The 12,886-nt window shown below is 39.2% G+C and overlaps 1 protein-coding gene across 2 annotated transcripts in view; it reads right to left on the bottom strand.

Moving 5' to 3' along the window:
• The window catches only part of pld1a (phospholipase D1a), a 32,865-nt gene extending 20,933 nt beyond the window's left edge, over positions 1–11,932 (bottom strand). Inside the window, exon 1 of one of the 2 annotated variants that reach the window (XM_068702330.1) lies at positions 11,860–11,932. The gene's annotated coding sequence lies outside the window, so the exon portion shown is untranslated. Of the gene's footprint in view, positions 1–10,221; positions 10,384–11,859 lie in introns of those variants that run through there. The other variant, XM_068702328.1, reaches the window with a different exon arrangement.
• Between the last annotated feature and the right edge of the window lie 954 nt (positions 11,933–12,886).

Here is a 12,886-nt window from a genome sequence, read left to right as displayed (position 1 = left end):
ACTGCTTCCTGAGAGCACATACATTACCACCAAGAGTCATTTGACTTTTAACCTTCCATTATATACTGATCATGACTTGTTACACAACACCCTCATGTTCTATTATAGGAGTCCCACAAGGACAACAAATATGAAGGCGCTTTAAGAAACTGTACACTACTGACACAGCTGGAGCAGGTTTAACGGTCACCACATAGATATTTTACAAAGCCATTCATTTTGATATCTAAACAATATGAAAACATAACATATGCAGTTTTTTATGTTTTGTTTTCTCAACAGTTAAAATGTGTTATGATAATTATTTGCGTAGTCTGAGGAAGGACAGTATGATGAAAGTCAGAGGGACCAAATAATTGCTGTAAATAAGTGTTTTTCTCAACAAAGAGAAATGCAAAATAAGTTTTGAATGCTTGACAACTTATTTGTCAGGTCATCCATCCCTTCAGCTTTAAAGTAGCAATTATGACTGAATCAAAACTCTTCAGCAGTTCAGTGATTCAATTAATGCTTTAATGAAGTCACGCCTTCCTCAATTCAAATCTCACAAACGTGTCAATAAATTCCTTTGGAAAATATAGCTGGATACTCCCCACTTCTGTCTGTGACTTCAGAGACATTCCTCAGACCTGACCTACTCCAATCCAGTTAATGACAAACTAACTTTCTCACTGACTTCAGTTGTTCATTACTGACGCACACAATGAATGAATCAGCTCATAACTTCTTCCCCATCCAGATCATATAATCATATGTGATGACATATGTTTAATGACTACACAAACTACATTTGTGTTACTTCCTCATAGAAGATACTGGGTAGAGGTTCAGTCCATTGCTGCTGCTCAATACTAATGACTTATATGTGTGTGTGTATATATATATATATATATATATATATATATATATATATATATATATATATATATATATATACATACATATTTGAGACAAACAGCCAAATGTTCTGATTTTCATCTATTACACACTGGTCTTTGCATCAGTTTCATAAAATAAATCCAAAATTCAAGTCAAAATCAGTGCAAATGTTCGATTGATGAGTAAATGATAAAGACGAAGAGCATTTTTGGCATTTAAGGATTTTTATGGAACTGACACAAAACCTAAAAAATGCCAGAAGTTTGAGACCCAGTTCAAGACTTATGCTAATAAAAGCCAATATTATAAGACTGGCACTAATATCTACATATATATATAATACAGCTTATTTATTTAGTGATCTATCAGTGACATTATATATCCAAAAATGTCAATAACTTTTAAATATTTAAATATGTTCTTTATTTCAATGTACATTGTTTTGTTAAGTTATAATACGTACATATTCAGCATTATTTATAAGATGAAATAAAATAAAATAAAGACACCACGCTGATAACGACCTGACGAAGCTTGGCATCAAACACACACATGCACACACACGCGCCTCCAGTCAGCCCATGTGAATTTTTTAAAAACAGACATGCACAAACACGTGCAGTCACGCAACATACAGTAAACATACAACTAGTGCTCATACATGATACAAGCATACTGCACGATCAACATACAAATGTCATAGGGTGACTGATGGACAAATATTTGCAGCACATGTCGGGCTTCATATTGTCATGTTTGTGGATGTTGAGCAATCAAATATGGACAAAGTGTGCTCAGTTGTCTGTTTTAGTTCCACTATTACCTCACCAATATGCAAACGTTGAAAACACAGGTTTTATTTTGAAAAATAAACACTTCTTCAGACGCCAAAAAAACTGTTAGACCTGTTAGGAAAATGAGCTTGCTACACTACTGCTCCAACTTCAGCTTAGTCCCAAAAGCAGTCATCTGTAAAATACTGCTATACAGAGACAGGATACAGCAGGGTGTGAAGAATAACAGTGCTGAAGCTACAATACATTGTACATCTTTCAAGTGCAGGATACTGCCAAGAACAAGAAACACTGAAAAGAAAGACCCACACACACAAAACACCACCAAGCAGGATGCTTAGTCATCTGAGACTACCCCAAACACATGTGGCACTTTAACAAACCTCCCTTTGAGTGTAGAAAAGAACCAGACACAGCAGGAGATGGGAAGAAAGGAAAGGAGAGAAAGAGAGCAGTTGACTCAGCACAAAAAAAATCTGAAAAGATATTTCATTAAATGGACAGTTTTAGTAGGATTGGAGTTTATGATTATTTCCATTAAATGTTATATTTGGCTTAATGTAATAAGATGAGAGAGCAGGGAGCGGCCCGCCATCTCATCCCAGCTCACAGTGATCCAAAAATAATCCAAAAAGTATCTGTTAATATGAAAAGCTGAGCAGAACGTCATTAAAAGTGTTCACATCTGACAGCACTCTTCAAGAAGCAGACAGTCAGCCGTCACTAACTAAATATTTAGTTAGTGACGGCTGAATGTCTGCTTCTTGAAGAAGGCCTTCATGGACAAGAAACAAAAGGGTTTACTGGAAATTTACAGAGATAGCAGTCACACAGCTGTGAGACAGAACAATCAGAAGTATTGTGACGGTCTAGCATTAAGTCACTGATACCAGTTTTCTTCTTGGCCTACGGTCAACAGGGAGGAGCAGCACTAAGGGATGAGGTTTTGGTGATTCATCGGATTTCTGGACTGTTTTCTCTGAAGCGTGTTGGCATGGGAACAACACACACACACACACACACACACACACACACACACACACACACACACACACACACACACACAGAAAATCCAATCGGTTCTTTACAGTCAACAAAAATTGTGTTCCCTGAGACTTATAGAGGAAATGAAAATATACAGCAAAACTATATAGAAGTTTACAAATTCTCAAACAGCTCGCACAGTATAGTCAAAGTCTCATTTATCCACTCTGCTTTCCAAACCCCAAACATGCATTTTTGCTTTAACCTTACTAAAACTATGCACAAGCGGGAGACTGTTTGTGCAAGACTGTTTTATTTAAGTGTTTTGACATAGTTTTGTTGTTAAATGCAGCCCTCATTTACGACTTTTCTCCTTTTTTGGGTTCTGGCATGTGGGAAAAACTACATTTTCCTTCACAATTTCAAGGTAACACAGGGTGAGTAATTGATTTACAAATGGTAATTTTGTAGGTGATGCATTCCTTTAAGGACTATGCACTGACTAGATTCATCTCCCAAAATAATAATGTCTATAACGCCGAAATCTAACATTCCCCGTATCTATCCCAATTTAACATTAATCTGAACAGATAAAACCCAGCCTGAGAATACACCCTGCTCAAGTGAGAAACAGGTAGATTGCACTTCTTTCCCTGCAAACTGCCAAATTCTTCTGTTTGGAGCTAAAAATGCTCGTGACAAGTCAATACCACATGAACACGTACAGCGACAGATAACAGCTTGAAAGTGTTTATGACCACTCCACTGAACAAGAGCCAACACGCTCATACATTCAGAAGAGTCACCAGCAGCCACCAGTTGCCTGCAGTGTTGGCTGTGTTTCCTGTTATCTCTGAACTCCTTCATTCATCCAATCATCTCTCATTCAGTTATTTTTCTTTAATAAGGAAGCTTATGTATAAGATTTAAGTAATGATTCCTATTATTTTACCAGACTTTATTATATTTAATGACGTTAACTGCCGATTCTAAATCATGATCAGCATCAATTATTGTTGATTTTAATAAAAAATTTTGACTGCTTTTGCATGTTTGTTCCCCATCCTCACCACGATGTTTCAGAAGAACAACCTGAGAGGAAAAAAAGAATATTAAAAAAAAAAAGAATATTAAGAATATTTCTAGAAGCAGTGTTTTCACTCTCCTAAGCAGAGTTTGTCCATTGCTGAGTCAGCATTGGCTCTAAGGAGCTCACTTTGCTCGGGCCGGACTTCTTGCGCGTGACAAATCACGACAACTGACCGGTCATTTTTTAGGCTAGCAGCCGCATTTAGCAAGCTTGTTGTCAGAGGTAGGAGCCCAGGTTGAAAAAGTGGAATGGGATCATTAAAGGGTGCACATAAGCATGAGCAGACTGAGAGATTGTATCTGAGAAAAGCACGAGGACCAGTATTCGTAATTATCAATGAGACACCAGACCATTGTGAAGAGTCCTAAACTCTACAACAACAAACACGCGTAAAAACCACAAAACGGCACCATCTTCAAATCAAATACAAAGCTACCAGCAGAATGATTGTAAAATGAATTGGACAACAAGACAGTGTTGACCCACAAGCAGTGGGTCGGCATATTTAAATATAAATACAGTGCAAAGGTCAAGCGCAGAAAACTCACCAATGAACACTTATTTATGCATGTCGGCCTGGCTATCACACCTTTTGGTTAGCGACCTTACACAACAAAAGGTTAATGCAGAAATATGTTTTGTTTTCGCAGTTTTTAGATCTTAATTATTAATTCCTTAATCCAACCTTCCTGTCTCCGTGACACCGCCATGTTTCACATTTTGCAAGCGCCGCTCTATGACTATGTATTTGAGTACCTCGTGCATAGAGGGCTCATTTTGCTCACTTATCTTTGGTCAAACAACTGAATGAATATAAAAATATGAATACATGTGAGTTAGATATGATATCAAAACACATTTTTGTATTGTATTCTTCAAGGGAAAAAGACAAGATCATGCAGTTGTGTCTTTCCACCATATACCCTAAAACAAAGACAAAGCAACACAATGTATATCAGAATGTCCTAAACAAAAAGTTAATCTTTTGTTTAAAACTAAATTTGGTGTCTAGACATACAAGACATATCAATGTCATTGTGGCGGCTGCAACTAGCCAAACCATCAACCAGTCATAGTGAAGGTGCTGTATCACTATTTAAATTATGGTGCAAGACATGAAGACACTTGTTTTGATTGACTTTATATTTCTAGATTGAGTGCATGCAATCAGATAATATTAAATTAAGCTAAATAGATTAGCCTGGACAATTGGACTGTACCATTCTACAACAGCAAGAGGGGTGTTGTCAGCAGCCTTTACATCTGCACCACAGGGGAGGAATGTCTTCACACCCCTGCAATTAATTATGGACTGGCCAGCATAGCACTGTATATATCATGCAGTTAAGAGATGGGGAGGCAGTGTCCCTTGCTCAGAAGATCACTCACTATGTTGTGTTTAATTATGTTGTACTTAGACTGTTAAGTTTATATAGTAATTCTGATTTGTCACTTTGGCTTGATTTTGTTACCCATCCTAATTATTGTAAATACTTTGGGTGAATAAAATCCCTATTTTGCCCACCTTACCTGCTCTCCCAGCTTTATGCGTACCCTGGTCAATCAACAAGGCCCACTGGTTGTTGTGTTTTTTTCTTTTTGTGTGTGTGTGTGTGTGTGTGTGTGTGTGTGTGTGTGTGTGTGTAGCATGCAATCTTAGATTCCAGAAGTATTTATGACAGTGCAGTTACCTCCCTAAGAATAACCACATGCATGCTTGACCCACATCGAGGTTAACTGCAGAGGGGCTTGGTATGCTGCATGTGGTTTGAACGTCTGCATGTGTTGTATCAGATGTCAAACATTTGCACGCACATACATACGTGCAAAAGCACTTGGTCATGGTATCAATGTCTACAGTACGCGACCTGATGGAAGAGCAGAGAGATGACGTGAACACGAGGGAGTTATCTCTCTCCTACATTCCAGTGGAAGGCTGCCCACTTCCTGCTTCCTGTCCTGTTGTCATGGCAATAGTTTCAACAGCCAGCGAGCTGCCTGAATATAAATATCAACAGAAGCCGCTAAGAGCGTCCGCCTCGCCCTCCATGTGCTAGCATCCCTCTCAATTGTCAATTAGTTGGAATCAATGCATTGATGAAGAAATACAAGAACGTTGAGTGGGAGAAGAACTGTGGAGGTTTACAGAAAAATTATGATTTTCAACATGTGACGCATGGAACATTGAGTCCCTCACACTGCACCACAGGGTAAGAAAATATTGGTACATCTTTCATGAAGAGACCAACCTTCATTAATTCTACTAAAACTAAATCCAGCCCTGAGGATGTGATATTTCACTCAAATGCAGAGCAAGACTTTTGGGATGAACGCATGTCCCACTGGAGAACGGTGAACCTGTGATCCTACTCTCTTTTAAAGGTTTATAAGATCAAACTGATGGTTTTACTGATATAACCAATATCATCAAACTATATTATCTATAATATAATTCATTTTTTCTTCTTTTGGGGCCAAAACTATTTCAAATGCAAATAATACATTTGGTATTTTTTTTTCTAAATATATGTGTTAAAATAGTTATTATTGAAGGTAAGAAGAAAACCATCAATATCACAGGTGATATTATATATGTATTGATTTTGATGTTATTAAATATTAGACTACTGATTTTGAATGACTCACCAATGTGGCTATAAAGTTGTTCTTAATGATTCATTAACTTACAAATGGGGGCTTGTTAGATAGTGGTACGAAAAGTTGAACAATGACCATAAATTACACATTAATCCACAGTCAATACTGTATTCAACATGCACTCAATTCATTCATCCTACTCTCACACTCTATTCATGTCTCTCCGAGAAGCTGGGCTAAGTGAGTTTGTTTTAGTCCAATGTGTGGCCCCATGTTGTATTTACACTTAATTTTGTTCCAGTTGCCCTATTGATATTTATCAGCATTGCCCTCTGAGGTTTTAAAAATGAAAGATGAGACATGCTCTAGTTGAGGTTTTTGAGCCATGTTGTGGCTACTGCTGAGAGTTGAGTTGCGCTCACTGCATGAGACCTACACCTAAATCCTGAATGCTTTTGAACATCAGAACAACCAGAGCTGGGTGGAGAATGTTTATAGTTCGAATATACTCAAACAAAAAGATTTCCGTGTTCTGCTTTGGGGCGTCCTGGTGGTAGAGACGTCAGCACGTACAGATTGTTGGCCAAACAAAGACAATGTGATTTTACATTGCAGCTACAATAAAGTTGTTTTGCAATACCACCAGTAAATCATTTCATACAGACATTCAATTATACCTCTGGGAGCAATGATCCTGAGCAAAATGATATATAATATATATATATATATATATATATATATATAATATATATATATATAAAATTTGTCACTAAAACTGAAATATTGTTAGACACTTTTAAAGAGTTGAATCCATACAAAGGCCCAGCAATGCAACACAATCTGAATAGAATACATCGGTATATGCATCACGTAAATTATTTGGAAATTTGATATCACACTGCCCTAAATACATGTCAGATTTGGGTGTTTCAGGGGAAAATGGGAAATCACTGGCTCAAGTTTAATTAGACATGACAAAAACAAGTTACTGCACTTCATTACAAAGTTGTGGAATCACTGAACATCCCTATAACAGTATAAGCAGACTTTTCCTTTTTATAGGTGTGACACAATGACAAACGACTCATTTTAAGTTATACTGTCATAACTGCTCTTCATCACCTCTAAGCCAGACTTCTTTATCAGTGACCCCCAGCTGCCTAATTATCCCATCCGTATCGGTGTATTCACAATATTTCATCCAAAAAGTGTCATGAACTGAACTCATGCCCATTTTAAATGGCAGCTGAAACTTCTACTTTTGTCCCTCTACGCTAGGTTTTCCTGCAATTTGTGTTTGAAAAGTGTCATATTGTTGAAGGGAACACTGGAGGCGGGCTGAGCATCTACAGTACAGTATGTCAATATCAGCGGAGGTGCTGTCACTGATTAGGCCATCGAGTGCTCGAAGAAATAGATAACGTGTGAGATGCATCATCTATTCCTGGACGTGTGATTATAAGCTTGACATTTAAAAAGTACTGGCAAACACATGAGTGATTTAAGTCATTGTTAAGATATCATACATATATGTAAACACAAACTTTGAGTAATGGACTACCACTCACATACTGTACATACATACATACATACAATAAAGATAACCTAAACCTAGCTTGGCGTTCACACATTGAGTGGTGCCAAGCTCCTCATGGCGCAGATGGTACAAAGAAAGAGAGCGAGAGAGAGAGAGAGAGAGAGAGAGAGAGAGAGAGAGAGAGAGAGAGAGAGAGAGAAGATGGAGGGAGGAAGGGAGAGAGAAGCAACGAGAGAGGTCTATAACACCTCTCTGTCTCTGCCCACACTAAAGCTGCCTATTATCTAATCCTTCACACCATAGATAGGGGGACAGGGGGTGGTCAGAGAGGCAGAGAAAGCAAGACATACAGTAGATGCCAGAAAAAGAGAGGCCACAAGTCATCAGCGCCGGAGTGGCGTTCTGCTGGCAGTAACACAAGGCATCATTGTACTGAAGGAGAGATGGAGTCTCTCTCTCTCTCTCTCTCTCTCTCTCTCTCTCTCTCTCTCTCTCTCTCTCTCTCTCTCTCTCTCTCTCTCTCTCTCCAAAGCCTGACTCAGTACCACAGCCTGGAAATGACCACCAAACTATAACTTGTACACCGACCACACACAAAAAAAGTGACTCTATCGCACCATGATTACAGAAGTGGGACAGAAAGTATAGAGGACATTTGGGCTCTTGACCGAAAAGGTCGGTTCATCCAAATGACCATCTCCAGAGGTATCTAGCCATGGTTGTTGAGATGGTGAATTAGAGGCTGCTACCCCAATACAATGGAGTAAAATGGACTTTCACTTGTGATGCCAACAGCAACAATCATTTAAAAAAAAAAAAAAGAAAAATTCAACAGCATGTCTTTTCAGAAACAATGTCCCAGTTATCCCACAAATCAGGCTGTGAAGAGGTTTCACCTGAACTGCTTTTTAACAAACAAATAGTCCCTATTACAACTGTTTACAGTGAGGTCTGTGGATCCAATGCATGGCAAAATACCACTGATGACTGTCACCTGATTGTCCTGGACGTCTATACCCAAGAACATACACAGGACATTCAGGCGTGTATACAAGCCAGAAATTAACTACTCTGGTAAAACAATCACAGACACAGGCGCAACAAGGTAGTCCGAGTGCCAAATGGCACAGGAACATGTTTCACCATCTAAATAACTAACATCTATTCTTGCATCTCATGGACATCTTTTGTCTTCTACAGTCTGTCTGCAGCAGTAAAGCAATGCTGTCAATATAACATCAACTAGATAAAAACCTATGAGGGATCATTGAGAACCACACACCCTTCCAGTATCAGCTACGAACAGTCTTGTGATGCAGTCTGGTTGTTGCCCAAGCATAAATATAATGTTTAAATCATCCATACATTTTTAAGACTGCGGTTGGAATCTCAAACAGGGTTTGTGGGATGGGTTTCACCACATGGCAGGAGCATACCAGCCTGTATTCCACATCTGGAATAAATTTACAATATACTAAATCTGCCTGCCAGGCTAAAAACATTTCAAATCCTTCCAAACCTTCCGGGAAGAAGAAAAGAACTGCAATAACTCTGGTCAAATAACTGTCTGTCTTGTGGACTAGAATTCTCCCACTGTCCAGATTAATGATTGATATGTATCACCGAGCAAGATAGAATCCCATGGTATGGGTCGGTACAGATAAACACACATGCACACACTTGCCTGTGGCAGGAAAAACCGGAACAGAGTTTGAGTGTGCTGGCACCACAACGGAGAAAAGTATTGAGGTCATCCTTGTGCTACTGCCTGTGCAAAAGAAAGACTTCTGAATGCCAGAGGTCAGTACCATGTGTATTCAGTTACAAAGACAACAGAAGAAAAGAGAGGAGACAAGAGAGTTGGGTGGGGTGAGCAGCGGAGAAAGAAAAGCAAAATATCTCCAGCGTTCCCATGACATTCCAGCAGCAGCAACTACCTTCAACAACAGGGTGTCAGAAAGAAGGGGGCAGCAGCACACACACACCTGTGCAGTCTTACACAGCAGGTAACACACAACTTGATGCAGTATTTCATAAACAAAAGTAAACAACAACAACTGGAGGACCAAGGAACTCATCTCCACACCCACCCTGAGCCAAGAATAACAGACAGAGCGGCACCTTGCCATGTTAAATACATATTTGCTATGACCCTGATGCAGACGTGCAGGAGCAATAAACATAACGACAAAACTCAAGCATGCTACATTCTCCTACATGATCCCACTGACAATCCAAACCCAAGGAGTGTCACAGAGACACGTATCCCCCTACCCCAGCCCATGGACGCAAATAGAACTGAGCTGACATAGAGACAAGCAGAGGGAGACATTACCAACCTGCTCTTTCTGTGGGCGTGCAGCCCTCATGTTGGACAGTCTGATCAATCCACTTGGCTTCACTGACTGGAACGGCAACACTAAGACCCGGTCTCCAGCTGAGCAAACAAAGAACCGTACAGCCGCAGCAGACAGCTAGTCCGGTGCTCACGTCTGCTATGTAACTCGGTAAGAGTGGCTCAGAAAAACTAACAGGGCAACTCACTCCAACTCCTCAGTGAAGGAGGAGTCTGTAAAACTCTGGACCAATCACAGGCAAGGGGTTCCTCCCACATACTTCTCTTATTGGATGGGGGGAAAAAAAGTTCTGGACTTTTAGTGAAGTAGGAGGAGTCCTCTGGTGGAGGAAATACTGACACTGGTCCTGCCTACTATCTCATCATTTCACACGCACTTTCTTTCTCTCTGATTTTTTCTTTTTTTCTTTCCAAATAGTCTGTGAATGTTAGCATGTATGTTACTCTGGCTATATGTATATATGTGAGTGTGTGTGCGTGTGCGTGTCTGCGTGTGTGTGTGTGTGTGTGTGTGTGTGTGTGTGTGTGTGTGTGTGTGTGTGTGTGTGTGTGTGTGTGTGTGTCTGTCAATCCACTTCTGTGCATTTAGGAACATGTCTACCTCTACCTTTGCATGCATGTGGGTTGAGTCTTTTTAAGGCTTTATTGATCTGCATAAATGACAAAACAATTCACCACTACAAACATAAGTGGTCAAAATCGTTTATGCTCTTAAGTTAAAAAAGAACATGTGGATTTCTGAAAAAGAAACAGCAAACATTAGATGTAGTTGTGCATACCTGTGTGTATACATACATGTGTGTTCCCCTCATATCACATATATTGCCAAAACCATTCATTCGTTTGGCCCAAATAAATACTCATACACATCCAACGGTTTATGCTCTATATTAAATCAGATCTCTTCCTCCATCTTGTGGATGAAGGGATGCACTACGTCCCTCACAATCCAAACACAGACACATTGCACACATTGCTGCCAAATGTGTTTGCTAATCTTCATGACAGAGACTTTACCCCGTACTCCACTATCACACCCTGGAAGCATAGTTCAGACAAAATGACACCAAAACAATCCCAGTATGTTACTTACTTAACCAGACACACCCCAGAATCACATGAACCACAGAGAATTAGGACAGAAACAGTCAAGTGGAAAACATGTATTGCATAAGACACAGCAATAAAATCATAAAAAATATCAAACACAAAAAATGAATTGCAGGAAACTACAGGAGACCACAACACGCAGATCACAGCCATTAAAAGACCAAACAGGAAAAGCTCTCCTGACACTGAAATACAGCCGAAACATTTCAGTGAAAATACCCAATGTTGCTGTTATTACCTCTTGTTGTCCCAGAAACAGTCCAATTTTGCCATTTTGTCTGGGTAAATAGAGGTTACTTCAGCGTGTTGTTTGGCTATTATCATCATTACCACACTTGTTAAGAGCGTAGGCCCACTGAAATGTTGTTAGATTACACAGATGTCCAAAGGTTGTTCAGAGGTTTTTCCTGAATATTACAAAAAGGCCAAATACACACTTTTGCATGCGCAAACACATACACACACAGAGTACTGTCAGGACACACATATTGTATGACCCCAGAATACATACCAGATGTGATGAAAAGGTCTCACAGAGGCTGAAAGACACAAGACTCCTGACAAGTGTCCTGCTTATGTGTTCTTTTCACTACCATAGGATCTCTCCCGTTCTCTCTTCCTCTATTTATTCATGTCTCTCTCTCTTTCTCTCTCTCTCTCTCTCGCATCATAATTCAGTGGTCATAAACACAGTGGTATCTGCTGGCAAACACAGTACAAAGGGCAGACAGATAACAATATTTGAAACATGAGAATCACATCAGTGCTGTGGAAATAGAAATAGAAACATCTAAACATCAGGAGATTCACAGTTGAAATTAGTAATTTGCTTTACCGGTTAGGCCTCAGCCATTCAGACAATAGGCAACAACAATGTTTGTCAATCTTACAGTCTGACACGTGGAATTTTCTCGACTTTGTGGAGATAGCGTGGTGTTTCTTCTGGACAACCCCAAAGCCAAAACGCAGTAGTGTTAACTATACTCAACGATCTAATTGTACCATGTAAAAAGTATTATGCCATGTATAATTTAGAGGTACAAATAAAAGCATGGAACTGAGCCAACCAATTGAGTATGCAGTATGCATTACCATAAAATAAACCTGTAGCCTAAGTCTAATCAAAATGGAGATGAAGCACCTCATAGATAAACTTCTCCTGCTGAAATGTAACACACTTAGCAGAGTGTCACTAACTGCTGTCTAGCCTCAGACTCTCGTAAATGTAAATGATCTAATGTGGTTAAGATACCTTTAAATTCCATTTCAGAATGTATTCACTGAAAGATCATGAACAATATCAAAGAAATAAGGACACAGGCTACTTTGGACAATGGCATTACTGCATTCCCTACTTCCCTGCATCTTTGACATTGTCCAAACACTAAATGTTTCTAAATCTTGTTTTTTAAAGCCAGTGACAATGTTCAATAATCAGCCAAAAAAGGCATGAAACTATATTTTTGCAGCTGATAGCCATCTTATTAAGTGGCTCTGCTTTAACATGCAGTATGCAACATATTTAATCTGGCTGAAAG

The sequence above is a fragment of the Cebidichthys violaceus genome, unplaced genomic scaffold, assembly GCF_023349555.1.
Source record: "Cebidichthys violaceus isolate CVI_PGR_0920_01 unplaced genomic scaffold, fCebVio1.0.p SCAF_83, whole genome shotgun sequence".
Lineage (NCBI taxonomy): Eukaryota > Metazoa > Chordata > Actinopteri > Perciformes > Stichaeidae > Cebidichthys > Cebidichthys violaceus.
Note: the sequence above shows the minus strand (reverse complement) of the source record. Positions and strands in the feature narration are given on the sequence as shown.